Source organism: Trachypithecus francoisi, unplaced genomic scaffold, assembly GCF_009764315.1.
Source record: "Trachypithecus francoisi isolate TF-2019V2 unplaced genomic scaffold, Tfra_2.0 Lachesis_group1, whole genome shotgun sequence".
NCBI classification, from domain to species: domain Eukaryota; kingdom Metazoa; phylum Chordata; class Mammalia; order Primates; family Cercopithecidae; genus Trachypithecus; species Trachypithecus francoisi.
In genome coordinates this window covers 151,366,625-151,383,159 of record NW_022681454.1, presented here as the reverse complement: position 1 = coordinate 151,383,159, position 16,535 = coordinate 151,366,625, and the positions used below count along the sequence as shown (strand labels likewise).

The following is a 16,535-nucleotide window of genomic DNA, read 5'->3' as shown; positions in this document are numbered from 1 at the left end:
TGAGATGATGGCAGAGGCTTTACCTATCCTGCCTACTGCTGAGTGCTTAGTAAAATGCTAATCACATAATAAAAGTAAAATTTGTTCAGTGATAAAATGAAATGCCCTGCAGTGTAGCCACGTAAATGAGTGTTGATTGCTTGAAGAACTGGGCACATTCTGCAGGGTAACAGTGAAGTCTATCTGTAATCTTTCATGTTCTTATGGCTTTCTGAAAAGCAGTGCTGTCATTGAAATGTCTGCCATAAACCTTATAAAACAGTAAGACAATTAATACCCTTTTTGTGTTGTAATTTAGTATCACAGATCTTTTCATTTCTTTTAAAAACATGATCTTTGCTTGTACCTCTTTTTACTGTCAGAATATGAAGCTATGAATATTACATATTAGCAGAAATATTACCAGAGTGATTTTGTTTCTTAAATGTCTCAAGTTAATAATCTGCTCTTTAGTCTTTTAACCTTGAGTTTCCAAGTCTCCACTTGTAAGAAATGGCTTTTTAAAAAGCATATATATTTTTCATTGTTATGCAAAATTTTGGGTAGCAGATTTGAGAACACAACAATACTTTAACTTTTTAGTTTATTCTATTCTCTAGTTTGAAAAATAAACCAGTTGAATACTTAAAAAAAATTATGGTAGATATATTTCCTCTTGTTTTTGGAGAAATGCCAATATTGTGAGGTACTTCCCCAATCCTTTTAAGTAGAATATGAGTTGATTTATTAATAGTTATGTGCTCAGTGAGATACAGCAAGAGGAAAGAACAGATAGGCTTGAGTCTCTCTGGCTCTGTGTTTCATAAGCTGTGTGTATTGAACCTCATTTGATTCATCTAGAAAATGGAATAACGTGTACTTTGAAGGGTTATTTTGAGAATTGAAGATAATGTATTTAAAGCACTAGCACATGTAAGCACTTAAAAAGTTTCAGCTATTTCTTACAAGTGGAGGCATGGAAAGTCCACCAGACATTGTTGTTAGGACTGGCTCTTACTGGACTGGGTGAGATTTCTGGGTGAAGCAATGTGGGAAATATTTACTACACAAAGGTAAATAGCATGTGAGTCCTCTGTCTGCTAGGTTAATTTTCTTGATTTACTTTGACTAACTAGGACTTACTTGCTTTTGTCTTAACAAATAATGGGACTGGACATGGTCATAAATAATACATCCTAATCCTGAGAAAAACTAATTTAAGAGATGGCTGTACTAAATGCAAAAAAGAAAAGTGTGATAATTTATTCCTTTAAGATTTCAGCCCTTTAAGCTTATGAATTAAATGACTCTACCCTTGAAACTTTATATTGTTCTCCAAGGGTTAATTTATAGCTTTGATGGGAAGAACTCTATAGGGTACTTTTTTGATACTTTAATTGGCTAATAAATTTTAAGATCCAGAGCCACTCTGAAATATTAAACCTTCAGTTTAAGTTACAGTTTTGCCCCTTTCTGATTTTGTTGGGTTTGATATATTAAATTTAGAGTAAACATACAAGTTTACAGAAGGAGTTCAGTACATTTGTTTCTTTGATATGTATAAAAAATACAAAAAACACTTATTACATTCCTTTGCTGAAAATTAATTAATGTGGAAATTAGGATAAGGTAATAGTAATTTTAAAAAGTAGTAATACTTTAATTTTATTATAATTAGATTATCAGAAATAATATAAATTATGACTTATTGCTTTTAGATTCATTGTCCTACTGATTTATAACTTAGGAAAAGCTAAAAAATACAGTAATAATATAAAAACGAATTCATTCCTTAGTGAATGTTTTTCCTACAGAAGAAAACATGCTTATAATAATAACTTGTAATCAACATTTATGGAGCACTTCCTATGTGGCCAGGCTGTATTCTAAGAGATCTGGATTAATTAACTTGTTTCATTCTCACAACACCCTGCATGGAAGGTATTGCTATTATCCTTATTTCATGGATAAGAAAAATTGGGAGTAGCACGGTTAAGTATCCTGTCCAAAATTCTCCAGCTAGTAAGTGGCCAAGAGGCTTGGCCTGGGGTCGGGGAGCCTGAGGGTCAGGTTCCCTGGAAACAGCTGCTGAGGTGAAGATGGAGGTAGTTTATTGGTGTGTGCTCTTGGGAACAACACCTGGAAAGCAGTGAGGGCAGCAGGGACGGGCACAGAGGAAGGTGAACCATGATGCAAACCCAGCAAGACCTCAGCCTCTCTGGAAGGGAGCTCTGGGATGGAGTGGCCCTGCAGATCTGTGCTCAGTTGAGTCGGGGGCTGCCCCTGAGGAAGGGGAATAGCCTTGCGTGAGGCAGTTCCCTTTGGCTTAGGGCATTTTTCTGGGGGACACTACACTGCCTGATGGAGGAACAAGTACCTGGGTTTGAAAGGGGATTCTGGGCAGGGCACTGGGCCATTCACTGCAGCCCACCTGTGACTGTGACCTTATTTAGAAATAGGAACTTTGTTGATGTAAGTTAACGCTCTGAAAATGAGATCACACTGGATTTAGAGTGGACCCTAATTCCAGTTATTGATGTCGTAAGACAAGGGAAACGGAAGTTTGAGACAGAGGAAAAGGCCATGTGAAGATGGAGGCAGAGACTGGAGTTACACTGTCATAAAGTAAGAAATGCCAGGAGTCACCAAAAGCTGAAAAAGGTAAGGTAGGATTGTTCCTCAGAGCCCTTGGAGGGAGCATGGCCCTGCTGATACTTAGCTTTACTATCAGCTCAGCTTTCAGATTTCAGTGCTCAAGAACTGTGAGATAATGAATTTCTGTTGTCTCAAGCTAGCTAGTTTGTGGTACTTTATTTTGGCAGCCTAAGGAAATGAATACAGCGCCTCTTGGGCTTCCTGGGTCCACTTGCTTCCTAAATGTTTGTTTATCCCATCCGCGAACTGCTCCTCCAGGATTCTGGACTCTGGTTGGTTTCTTTTTCTGGGGAAACTTACAAGAAGATCAGTGGGAGGAGCCATATCGCTCTGCTGCAGATGGTTTTGGGACTGCAGCTGATACTCATCATCTTCCTCTTTTCCTGCCCATTCTAGAATCCCCTCACGCTTGACCAGCACCCCTCTCGTCAAGGTGGTGTGACTCAGATCTTCATCCCAGAGGAGTCAAACATCTCAATACCATAATGCTTCTCGGGCTGTATCCACTACATTTATCCATTTATTATCAAAATTGGTCAAGGCAATACCAAAAAATATTTCCATGTGTCACCTGGGTGTCAAATGAATTCTCCCTTGTCTGCATTGTATAATATTAGCTCTCCCTCTTAATGACCAGAGTCCATTATTCCTGATAGCATAGTAACTTCTTTTCTTGCAGCTGGTCACTTGGCACAAGAAGACCGAATGACCAACCAGATAGCAGCTGCTGCTTAGTTTAATGGAATGATCACTGTGTCCCATAGAGAAGTGCTCCCCAACTCTGGGAATCAGAATGTCTACATACACTGAGCCCAGAGTTGTGGTGGTGGCCAAGGGTTTTCATATAGAGTTGGAGTGGTCAGTAGAACCAGCTATGCTGAAGGGATGCTTTGAAGTAACCCTAGCCTGAGGATTTCTGAAGCAGTGGCTGAAGAGATGATAGAGCCCACCTGATTGGCTTTCTGAAGAGATGATAGAGCCCACCTGATTGGTTTTCTGAAGAGATGATAGAGCCCACCTGATTGGCTTTCTGAAGAGATAATAGAGCCCACCTGATTGGCTTTCCTCATTTCTGTAGGCTCAGGGAGGTGCTGTAGCTTATCCAGGGTCATACAGCTGAGCAGCAGCTGAACTGGGCCGCGGACACTACCATCCTGGTAAGGCACTGTGCTGCTTCCCCTTACTTCACATGGATTAATTTTACTTAATAATGAAAATGAGTTGGCTGGTACTTAAAATATACATTTCTGTTGAATGATTTTCAAATTTGATTTCTAACTGAAATGTTATTCCAATGAAGGTAATTGAGAGATTTTATTCTCTATGTGTGATGCGATGTGTGTGTGTGTGAATGTGTGTGTGTGGGTGTTTGTGTGTGTGTTTGTGTATTGTGGGCAGGGTGGGGTCATCTCTGAAACCTACATATTTAATATGGGTTTTCATACCCAAGGCAGTTTTACAAAGTCTTTATGCTTCCATCAGTGTTAGCGGTTCATTAAAAAATTACTTTTATAAAATGAACTTAATTGTAGACATTTTGGTGAGAGAGTGAGTCTTTCTCTTGCAGTTAGTCTTAATGAACAATTTCCTAGAAATGTTGTGTATGCCAAAAGTTTAGGGGAAAAATGAAGACTTTCTAATATGTTGACAGAAAGGTAGTGTTCTTTAAAAATGGCTTAAAAATATCCCACAACATTTAATTTAATTTAATTTTATTGCTACCTGCTAGCTGAGATTACAGTGGATAGATATACTGACAGTTGTCTCGGTTGTCTTTAAGAATATGGCAGAGCTCATTTCTATGATGCTTTTATTATTATGAGATTTAAAAAGAAACAATTGGAACCAAGATTACTTTCATACTGTTCTGTAGTCACAAATGTTAGACTTGGAAGAGATCTCAGTACAGAAAATTACAATCATTGTCAAGGGGATAAAGTATAGAAGGGAAAACAGCCTTTTAAAACTGTGGATTATTTACATATGTGTGACACTGTTGACAACCAGCCAGAGAGCTGCTTTGTGGTTTCATGTCCTGAAGCTTTGCTGTCATGTTAATTAATAACTTCTTGCAATCCAAACCACCTTTTTTTTGCCCGGAGCTGTACTTTAAATAGCAAGCTGTTTTTGTTAGAGACTAACAGGACATAAGGCGTACAATATTTGTAGTAGTGTAGTAGAATCCTTAATGCCATTACTATTGAAATAAGAACATGATTTTTCAATCTGAAAGCTCCAGCAGTGTTCAAATCACCAACCTAACTATGCCTCACCTTTGAAATCTGGACTGTGAGCATTACTGTTCTCTGCTTCTGCTTGCACATTTTTTCCACACTTTTTGTGAAGATTGGGCAGAGATTTGCATGAACAATTACTCTTCCAGGGAAAAGTTCAATCTCACACTCTAAAGCATTCTCTAAAGTTTAGAGAATGGAAAAGACACAAAACAAATGCTCTGCACGTGACCATAATGCAACTTTAGTTTTGAGGATGGCAGAGATGTTTGCTGTCTGAGACAGATGTCCTCTTAAGATTGTGCATATGTGTCTCAGGAGGGACAATGGATATTAAATTTAACCCTAGATTTATTAACTGAAAAGTAAAAATCATCTGTGACTGAGGATAGCCAGTTAAGGTACTACGATAAACCATTTCTAACTCAGAAACAGAACTCTTGTTATAGCTGACCTTGAAAATAAAGGGAAGCATGGTTTGATCAAAAGTGGGTAGCCTTTCACACCAGTTACCCTCATGCTGTGATATGAGAAGGGCATTATCAGGAACATATTTTTAAACCATAATTTATTTCAGACGTGCTGCAGTAAATAACACACATGAACCTTAACAGATGCAAATAATAGGGAGTAATCTTTGTATGAGTAATTGTACACATTGTGTAGATTGTGGAATCATTCCAAAACAAAAACTGGGCTGTCAGAGACATTGTGAAGTTGAAACATTTTTAATGTGTGATTTTAAGCAAGTCAGTTTGTCCTGAACCCACATGGCAATGGTTATAAAATCTAACCAGCACACAAAGAAATAAAGGATGTGAAATTCTGGGCCAATTAATAGAAACCATTTGTAGGCTTCTTCTCTTCATCCACTGTGAACGGCTGGAGGAAGGTAAGTTTTGATGTTAGATTGCTTTTATAGTGCAACTGCAGAAATCTAGTGATCCAGTAGATCCTTGTTCAGGTTCCTTCTCTTGATTTCCAAATGTGGTTGCCCAAATCCAGCTATGTGAAGCTCTAGCTATACTTTAATAATTGTTAGTTAACTCTGACCAAGTATTACAATGGAAAAGTATGGTAGGAGGTGGTAAAATTTTTTTCAGAATCCTTAGTCTTGCTTTATGAATTACTTTTTTTGGGGGGAAGATGCTTTGACAAACATAAATTTATGATAAATCTAATCTAACTACAGGTATTAAACTTTAAGGACTTTTCTGATAATAATTTTCTTGAGATACGTAGCTTATGAGATGAGTGACATGTACAGCAGCATTAAAACTTTGTACGCTAAGTATATATTGGTTAAAAATTGTGTATAAGCCATTGAAGTCTAAAAACTTCATGTAAGGTAATACTCATGTAAGGAATTAGCTGACAGATCTTATTTAATATTAGCCACAGTTGTTTGACTTTTTTTTTTTTTTTTTGAGACAGGGTCTTGCTTTGTCACCCAGGCTGAAGTACAGTGGTGCAATCATGGCTCACTGCAGCCTAAAACTCCTAGGCTCAAGTGATCCTCCTGCCTCAGCCACCTGAGTAGCTGGGACTACAGGCAAGTGCCACAACACCTGGCTAATTATTTTATTTTATTTTTGTACAGACAGGGTCTTGTTTTGTTGCCCATGCTAGCCTCAGACTCCTCAATTGAGACTCAATTGATCTTCCCAGCTCAGTCTACCAAAGTGCTGTAATTATAGGAATGAGCCTAGCTAAAAATTGTTGAATATTAAGAGATTCCTTCCTTTCTCTCTCTTCTCTCTCTCCATCTTTCCCTTTCTTGCTTCTTTCATTCTCTTTCACAATCACTAATTCATTGTCATTCACTCATTCATTCAACTATTTATTCACCACCCACTATGTCTCAGGCCCTATTGTAGAAAGCTGATGATACAAGATGGTAGTCAACAACTTTTAGGAGTTGTTTTCTTGTGGGAGAAGACAGACAGAAAATAAAAATAATAAAATAGAAGACTGTAAAAAGTGCTGTAAAGAATAAAAACAGCAAGATGGACTCCAGAGTGGCTGGGGGCAAGGTGATGTGCTCTTATTGAGAGTAGGAAGGAAAGGCTTGTCTAAGAGGATGATGTTACAGTTGAGAACTGAATGATAAGGAGGCAGTTGTGCTAATACTACCTGAGAGAATGACATAGAAGGTGGAAAGGACCTGGAAGTACAAAGGCACTGAGACAGGTAGGAGCTTGCTGTGGTTAAGGGACAGAAGGAAGACCAGTGCTGTTGGAGGTTTGTGATCAAAGGGGAGAACAGGTGAGGGCCAGGTCGTGTAGGGTATCATAGACTGTGGTAAGAGATTTGGATTTGTTCCAATCAAATTGGAGGGTATTGAGAGTTTAAGCAAGAGAATGATTTGAAACTTACACATATGTATTAAGAAGAGGTTGATTCTCATTCACTACATCACAGAATATCCAATTAATGAGAATACAGTGGAGAAATTCCTTTCAGGTCTTAATATTGAGAAAATCTGAATTTTGAAACAACGTAATTATCCATTTGATATGACCTCTAGGAAGTTCAAAGCTAATTTGCATCTTTCCTCCAGTAATTATAGACTATTGTACACTGTTGTATTGAATACACTTTTTAAAATTTTAAATTAAATGTCATAAATTTTGGACATTTATGACATCCAAAAGTAAAAAAAAGTAGAAATTTGTATATTGGGAAGATTTGTTTGCACTCCTGTGTCTACCCAGCTCACCAGTCACCCGTGACCCCAATAAACAACCTTTTCTCTTAGTTTCTTATGTCTTTCCAGTGTTTCTTTGTGCATATACAAGCAAGTATAAATATATATATATGCTATTTTTCAGCTTTATAGAGGCATAATTCTCAAATAAAAATTATATATATTTAAGATGTACAATTTGATGTTTTGATATATATGTAAGCTGTGAAATGATCACCACAATTAGGCTAATTAACATATTCATCACTTTACATAGTTACCATTTCCTTCCTTCTTCACTCCCTCTCCCTTCCTCCCTTCTATCTCTTCTTCCACCAAACTCTAAGTGCCTTCACAATAGCATGATCCATATTTTAGTAGTCCTCAGAAACCAATGCCTGGTACGTAGTAGGCAATAAATATTTGGTATTTTAATGAATAGTTTATAATATGTTACTACTATGCTTAGGAGAGCTAACAAATAGAGCCAAGCTGGTATTCAAAGAAGGAATCAGTGAATAAATTTAATATATTAGCTAATGAATATAGGAGTTCTATTTGAAAAGAAACCATTGTATCAATACCCATAAAGAAGTATTATCATCATGAAATGGACTACTCTTGTCTTATTTAACTAGATGCTAGTATAACATAAATTAACATGATATTCCATCAAAACATGACTTTAGAGCAAATGAAATTCTATACTGTATGGCAGATGAGAATTTTAACGAACACATTCATAAAGAAAAGTGTCCAGGGATTAATTAGAAGCTTAATATAGATAAATGGTCTGGCAAAAGACTGATTCTGAGGAGAAAATTCTGCATTGGGGACCTTTAGATGTTATGAGTGCTCCAAGAAAATACTGGAAAAAATTCTAAAAGAAAATGCTTAAACTTTTCTATGTGTAATCATATATGAGTATACCTTATGCATTCAGTAATACTGCTGCACATTTTGTACTTGATTATTTTATGATTTGTATCTAGATGAGCTGAAAAAACATTCTAAACCATTCAAAATGTGATATTACTGCTCATGAAACATGTATGTGCAATAAAACTCTCTAGTCATTGGGTAAGAATGTCCGACTGGAGAACTGCCCACATTTAATAATCCTTTGTATATGAAACAACTAATCAGAGAAAACTGTGGACACCAAATAGCAAGCTGATGAGGTTTTGCTTTTAGGGTAATGGTGGTCAGGCATTAAAACCAACTACCTAGTCAGACTCATTTAAATGTGTACCTGCCAGATTTTACACATCACAATGACTAAATGTGCATGTATCTTCAAAACTGTTTCATGCTTATTCAATAATCTTGGCATGAACATATGACAGAATGATTTCATTGGACTACAGGGATTATTATATTGAATATCATTCTGCAAACATTTATAAAGCATATAAGATATACCTTGCCTCAAGTCTGGTTTATAAAAATACCCTTATTTTATGAAGAGATTATTTTCTTTATAAATGACTTCTTCAAAATTGCCTTTAGGTATAATTTTCATCATGCATTCAAATTATAATTCAACCTACAAATATCTATTTTCATTCTTCTTTTTCCAGAAACATGTAAATATATTAAGTATTATACTTGGGCATAATATACCTCTTTGTTCTTGGTAAAATTACAAACATTGTTTAAACTTTTGACATTTCTGCAAATTCCTTACAAGAATTGGCTAATGCTTCTTTTGAATATTTTCATTATTTTAGTAATTTTAATTGATAGGTTCCCATATTTAAATTATTACTGTGTCTGTAGAGTATATATTTAGAGTTAAAGCCATTTAAAATATACTATAAAACAATAAGAATAAATATAACCTGCTAATAAGAAATATAACCTGGTATCATTTCACGCCTGGCAATCCTTGCTTACTTGTACAAGACTGATGTTAAATATGCAACTTAGTAGTATGAACTCTATCCAAAGTATAGGACAACTCGACAGTCATCAGGTATATTGTATATTAAGCTTATAAATTATTTTCTATTCTATACTAATATACTCCATAAACGTATAAATGGATTTTATATCTTTGCACACATTTTGACTTTTTTCTATTTAAAAAATGTATACCAGATTAGTTAGAATGATCTCTGGATGTAATTGGAGCTGTCTCTTGCTGTGGATTTTCCTCGGATTATTCTTTAATCAAGAATCTTATGTAAACTTCATAGATGCTGCACGAAATACTCTACCAGATTCTGGCAAAGTTTTTGCGTATAATACTTAATACCTGTGAATATGGGAAAGACAGCTCTCTTGGAACTTTGTTGACCAAGTATTACTTATATGCCAGTAAGGGAAGCTAAAGTAGAAAAGGAATTAGAGTAAAATGTGACTAAATCTTAGGCTTCCTTTTGTATAAGAAGTATAACATACCCTACCTATATTTCTTGAACTAAAACATGAAGTCTTGTCTCTGTTTCCTAAAACCTAGCTTTAACAACAATTGTCTTACTTGATTAATAAACATATTGAATATAAACTGTTTGGTTTTTTAAGTTGGCAAAAAATAGTTCAGCTTTTAGAGCTATCATTCTAATCTACCTAACATGAAATACACTTGGCATTCAACTAGGTCAGTTTTCCCATAGGTCCTACAAGTCTTGCTGGGTATGCCAAGAATGCAAGGTCCTGACCACTCTTTACCTGGATTATTTATCAGGGTTGCATTTTCAGCAAGCAGTCTCGAGGGATGAAGTAATGTCTCCATTCAGGTTGAAGAGCTGGCTTCTTTACCGCTTGCTATAAAGTGATAGGTTCTTTAGGCTCAGTGTTTCTGCTCTGTGTGCAGGCATCGTCTGGCCATCTACCTTGCCCTTAAAACTTAGGCTTGGGTAATTGATATGAATATGCTGATATGCGGCTACTGCTCTTGCTGTGAGTAATGAAGTCTTTCAACTCTGATCCAGGAGTCTTGTGTCTTCTCTCAGCCTCTAAACTGGGTAGTTGTAAGAATCACCTTGTTTCTCTCAGCCCAGGGATCACAATTTTGTCCTGCTTGTTCTCTGATGTCTGAGAGGAGCTAGTTCCTATATTTTGTCCAGTTTTCAAGTTGTTTATGACAAAAGGGTAAGTCCAGTCCCAGTTATATCAGCATGCTGGGAAGTAGAAATCTGAAACTTAATTAAATTAATTATTTTTGGGTTTAGAGTTATCTTTTAAAATTCATCATCTTTTCCTTATCAACAACAACAAAAAATATACAGCTTTTAAAGCCTCTGACAACACAGCTTTAATATCTGAAGCTTTATGGATCTGTTGTTTCTAATGTATTTTTCTTTTTGTCTTTTTTCTTCATGTTCCTGGTTACCTTTGACTGTATGTGGATATTGTATTTGAAAAGCTGTTTGTAATAATACTTTGAGGCCCAGCATGATGAGGCATCCGGCTCTAAGCCCCCAACGATATCAGTCCTTGTGTAGTGTCCTTTATTGAGGGTGAACTGGACTTAGTAACTAGCTTCTGACTAATAGCAAATGGTGTAAGTAATGGTATGTCACTTTTTTGTTTGTTTGTTTGGTTGGTTTTTGTTTTGTTTTGAGATGGGGTCTTGCTCTGTCACCCAGGCTGGAGTGCAGTGGCATGGTCTGGACTCACTGCAACCTCCGCCTCCCAAGTTCAAGCAATTCTGCCAACCTCTGCGTCCCAAGTAACTGGGATTACAGTGGCGCACCACCACGGCCAGCTAATTTTTGCATTTTTAGTAGAGATGGGGTTTCATGATGTTGGCCAGGCTGGTCTTGAGCTCCTGACCTCAGGTAACCCACCTGCCTCGGCCTCCCAAAGTGCTGGGATTACAGACATGAGCCACTGCACCCGGCTGGTATGTCACTTTTGAGGTCGTGGCTTCCATATTGGACTTCCTCTTGTGCTCTTGGATCCCTCTGGGAGAAGCACATTGGGAGCGGCCCTATGGAGAACCCACACAGTGAGGAACTGAAGCTCCTGCTAACAGCCAGATGAGTCAACTTGGAGGTGGCTCCTTCAGACCCAGGCAAGGCTTAGATGATGGTGGCTCGATCTGGCACCTTGATTGCAGCCTGTTGGAAGTCCTGAAGCAAAACCACCAAGCTAAGCTACTCATAGATTCCTGACTCAAAACTGTGAGATGATAAACATATCTTGTTTTAAGCCACTAAATTTGGAATAATGTTGTATGCAGCAATTGATGACTAATAGAGATGATGGTCTCTTTAACAGTTAGGATTTATATTTCCTTCTGCCAGTTGCCTGGGGGTGCTAACACTTTAGGAAACCTGGGGAGACTAGGAGGTAGAAAGATCTCTTTTCCACTCTCAAATATTGCAGTGATTCAAAACTGAGTTGCAGGGGCCAAAGCTGTGGTTCACCTTTACTCCTCAGGAATGGCCTTAGGGATCACAGCCAAAAGTGAGGGAGTTCAGCAGGGCTTTCCCCAACCGTTTATAGGCCCTGGAGACCAATCTCTGTGGCCTGGGCACCAAGAGGATATTGCAAATCCTGTTCAACCTCAGTCTCTAGTTCTCCCTGCTAGAATCCACGTACGTTCCCAGGAAAAGAAGTTGCTTCAAATTTATATTTACCTAGACTCCTTCCCAGTACATCTTGACTATACTTGAGAGATCTGTGTGCCTTTAATGGGCTATTTCTTTAAATATTTTGTCCAATGTTTCTAGTCATACTCTTGAGAGGATTGAATCACTTAGTTTCTTAGTTTTCATTCTATACTAATATATTCCATAAACATACAAATGGATTTTATATCCTTGCACACATTTTGATTTTTTTCTATTTAAAAAATATATACCAGATTAGTTAGAATGATCTCTGGATATAATTGGAGCTATCTCTTTCTGTGGATTTTCCTCAAATTATTCTTTAATCAGGAATCTTGTGTATTCAAAAGTAGGAGTCAAACTCCACATTCATTTCTTTCAGGGAAGTTAAAGAGCAATGAGGGAAAAGTTTTTTCCTGCAAACACTACTTAAGTTGCAAAGCATCTTTGGCGATACATTTCAGTATGGCTGTTTATTGAATTCTATAGGAATTCAGTGTACCCTCTGTCTAACATGCTGCAGGGTGCTTTTTTGGTGACCAATCTCATTTGGCCCGCTCACACATTTTACATGGTGACATTGTTGTTTTCCAACAATAGATGGGCATTAAGGTGTTAACTCTGACGTTCACTCATTTTCCAACTCGTACTTTGGAAGGCTAGAGTTGTGTTTTGATGTTACTTGGGTAATACGGAACTAAATAGCATGTTTTCTAATGTCATATTCTATATCTTTGCATATTTGCTATTCTCCGCAAAGTCAATATTGATGGTATTTATTTTTACATATGCTTTTTAGTAAAGAAGTAAATAAGCTTGTTCTGAGTTAAGCATAAAATCCAAATCACATGGAATCTATATGAAGTCTCTATGCTGATGTACATAGAGCTCTGACTTTTAAAAAATTGTTATATTATATCAACTTTGGTTTAGGGAGAGAGAGAGAGAGGGAGGGAGAGAAAGAGAAAGACAGAGAGAGAGAGGAGAGAGAGAGAGGAGAGAGAGAGAGAGAAACAAGAAAGAAAGAAAGAAAGCAGAAAAGAGAGAATAGCTTATAAGATTTTTAGTTTCCCTAATGACCTGTGCTTGTAATATGTGTACTAAGACTTAAGGGATACATTTCCATTAACATTTTAATAGTTCAGTGCTGTTTGCCAAAAGATACCTGATTCTCCTTCAAGAAATCAATGAAAAGAGGTTTTCCTACAGAGTTTTGAAATTGTTAGTGTACAGTTTTTATTACATGCTCCTATTTAGTTTTGTTAAAAATATGTCAGGCTTGGTATGAATTAGTTTCATAACAATAAAGTGTTTGTTCTCTAGTCATGCAATTTATGTCCCTGAAAAATGCTATGATAGGGAAATTAATAGTTGGGGATCTTAAGGCCTTATATTGGGAAAAAAGCCTATATAATTTTTTAAAGAAGTAGATTTATGTGTATTGATTTAGAAAATATACTGATATATTCTGAATGAAAAAAGCAGTTCTATAGCATGCTGCCATTGGTGTAGAACAAAAACAAAACTTTCTTTTCTTTTCTTTTTTTTTTTTTTTTTTTTTTTTGAGACGGGGTCTCGCTCTGCCGCCCAGGCTGGAGTGCAGTGGCCGGATCTCAGCTCACTGCAAGCTCCGCCTCCTGGGTTTACGCCATTCTCCTGCCTCAGCCTCCGGAGTAGCTGGGACTACAGGCGCCCGCCACCTCGCCCGGCTAGTTTTTTGTATTTTTTAGTAGAGACGGGGTTTCACTGTGTTAGCCAGGATGGTCTCGATCTCCTGACCTCGTGATCCGCCCGTCTTGGCCTCCCAAAGTGCTGGGATTACAGGCTTGAGCCACCGCGCCCGGCAAAACAAAACTTTCAAAGTTCCTGTGTGTTTGTGTGTATGTGTGTGTGTACACACTTATAAATGTAAGCAAAATGTTTAGAAGGATAGAGGAAATTGAGGAATGGGGTTGAGGATTTGGTATGGGGAAGAGTCTTACTTTTTCATGGTTCATCTTTGAGATTTTGGATTTTTCTCATTTCATGTCATTTTCCTAATTAACTAGCTAGTTACTTTAAACATTGAGCATATACATATTAGTTGTGCAATCTTACATTAGTTGTAGAGAACGATATACAATTATTTCCTTTTATCATCCTGTTTTAGGATCTCTCTTTCATAGTCTTTTTACTACATATTGGGTTTATACATTTATGTCTTTAGGTGTGGATAGTATAAATTTTAAATCTCTTAGATAATGTTTTCCCCTCTATCCCAGTGTTTAATGCTTTTTGGTTATATGTATTAAAGTTGCTAAATCTCCCTAAGCCACATTTTGGATTGGAACAGTTGTCAATTTATATATACAAAATCCAGAGTCAGACATTCTGGAAGGAATTTAAATTCTATCACTTAATAGCTGTAAGACCTTGTATGGGAAATTTAACCATTTCCAACTCTTCTGTCTCTCTGTCTGTCCCTGTGCATAGAATCAACATTCACAACTATTTTTCAGACCCTCAGTTTTCTCTCAGAGAACATAAATAATGATGCCATCTTTCTTACCTACCTTACATGTTTGTGATGAGGAGCAAAAGAGAATATACATGAAAGCTTTCGTATGCTGTAAAACAATATGCAAACATAAAGTGTGATTATTCATAGTCCTTTGCTTTACTGTAAAGTGTTAAGTAAAGACCACTGAGTTGAGATGTCCAATTTTCCCATATTTTGAAGTAAGAAAAGACATTGAAGGAGTCAAACAATATTTATGAAGCCAAAAATCTAAAGCAAAAAATAGATATATCATTTGTAACTTGAGAAAAAGAGCAACCAAAGATACTGTATGTTAAGGGGATAAAAATTCTGGATAACAGAAGATATTTGTTGTACTGAAGAGAAAGGAAGGAAGGCATCTCATCTTGTTGGAGTGGGGTGGGTAGGGTGGAGGTATTCCCCCCAGGTTGCTTCTGTCCCTTTCCTTCCTCTGAATTTTAAAAGCATGACCTCCCTCTTGTGCTTTTGATTAGTTTAACATCAAGTGCAGGGCATTGAATGTCAGCTCTTGACCTCAGGGAGAACTTTCTGGGAAGCCTTGGAAAGTGAATAAGTATGGGAAAGTCTTCCTCTTGCAAATGTCCCCTCATTACCTATCCTTTGGACAATCCACTGAAAATGTCCAGGTTCTTGCTCTATGTTTCTCTAAATGATAAATACAGTTACTTAAGGATCTATCTGCTGCAGCCAGATGGTAATAATCTTAAGAGCACAAGGAGAAAAAAAAGGCAACATCTTTATCCCTTCTTACAATACATGGATTTAAACTTACAATATTTAGAGTTTATTTCATTTTAGTTTATAAAAATATGTTCTATTTCTTAAATTTAATAACCCATACTTCTATTCTAAGTTATGATCTGTCATTATACCATGTCACAATCTTTTACATTTTATATATTTTCTCTTTCTTTCCTACTCTATTTCAGAAAATAGACCTAGCAGGATAGAAAAACAAATGTTAGCTTTTAAAAGGTAGATAAATATAAATTTCCCACTGAGATATACTAAATACTGATATATCCTTAGATACAAAGTAGAATTTTTTGTTTTTATGGTTTCAGAACTACCTTTCTTTTTTTTAAAAAAAAACTATATCCATCAGCTTTATTTAGCTAGGCCCTAGATGGCTATATATTGGATATATAACAAATGGACACTGGAGGAGAACAGAAATGATATTTCATAGAAGAAAAGGATAAATGTGTTTTCAATGAAAAACTCTAGATTATTAGATGACAGGCCTGTATTTGAATATTAGTGATGCTATTGCTTAGTATGGTCAGGGCCTAGGACTGGAAAGGGCTCTGCTTGAGTCCTCTTTGGGGCTTCCTAAGGCTGGTGGAAGTAGTTTTCTGAGGACCTGATGTTTGTCAGAAGCTTGTGATTCATATGTTACTCCTCTGCTCACTGAATTGCTTCTCCTTTTAAACACATTTGAGCTTTTCTTGGTCTGGAAGCCCATTTTGGGAACAATGGCATACAGTAATTCAATTATGCCTTTCAGTTGATAGTGGAGGCTGAAAATAGGGTTTTTATATGTTCTGTAGATATTTTAGCCTGCTGGTTGTTTTTTATTATTGTTGTTGTTTTAACCAAATAATATATAGATCAGAAACTTTTTCTTATTATATTCCTTTCCAGTTACTGGCATGAAGTTGTAGCTGGCAATAATATCATAGCTAAGATTTTTTGACTTCTTACTATATCCTAGGCAATACCATTTAACTTTATACGGAATATCTGATTTAACCCATTTATGGGTCAGAAGCACAAGTTTCTGACAACCACCAAGTCCTCAGAAAACTATTTCCACCAACTTTAGGATGCCCCAAAGAGGGCTTAAGCAGAGCCCTTTCCAATCCTAGTCCCTGACGCAT

At 36.7% G+C, this 16,535-nt stretch overlaps 1 protein-coding gene across 1 annotated transcript in view; it reads left to right on the top strand.

Moving 5' to 3' along the window:
• Positions 1 to 950: 950 nt before the first annotated feature.
• The window catches only part of DCHS2 (dachsous cadherin-related 2), a 273,224-nt gene continuing 257,639 nt past the window's right edge, over positions 951 to 16,535 (top strand). Inside the window, exon 1 of the mRNA XM_033215533.1 lies at positions 951 to 1,005. The gene's annotated coding sequence lies outside the window, so the exon portion shown is untranslated. The remainder of the gene's footprint in view (positions 1,006 to 16,535) is intronic.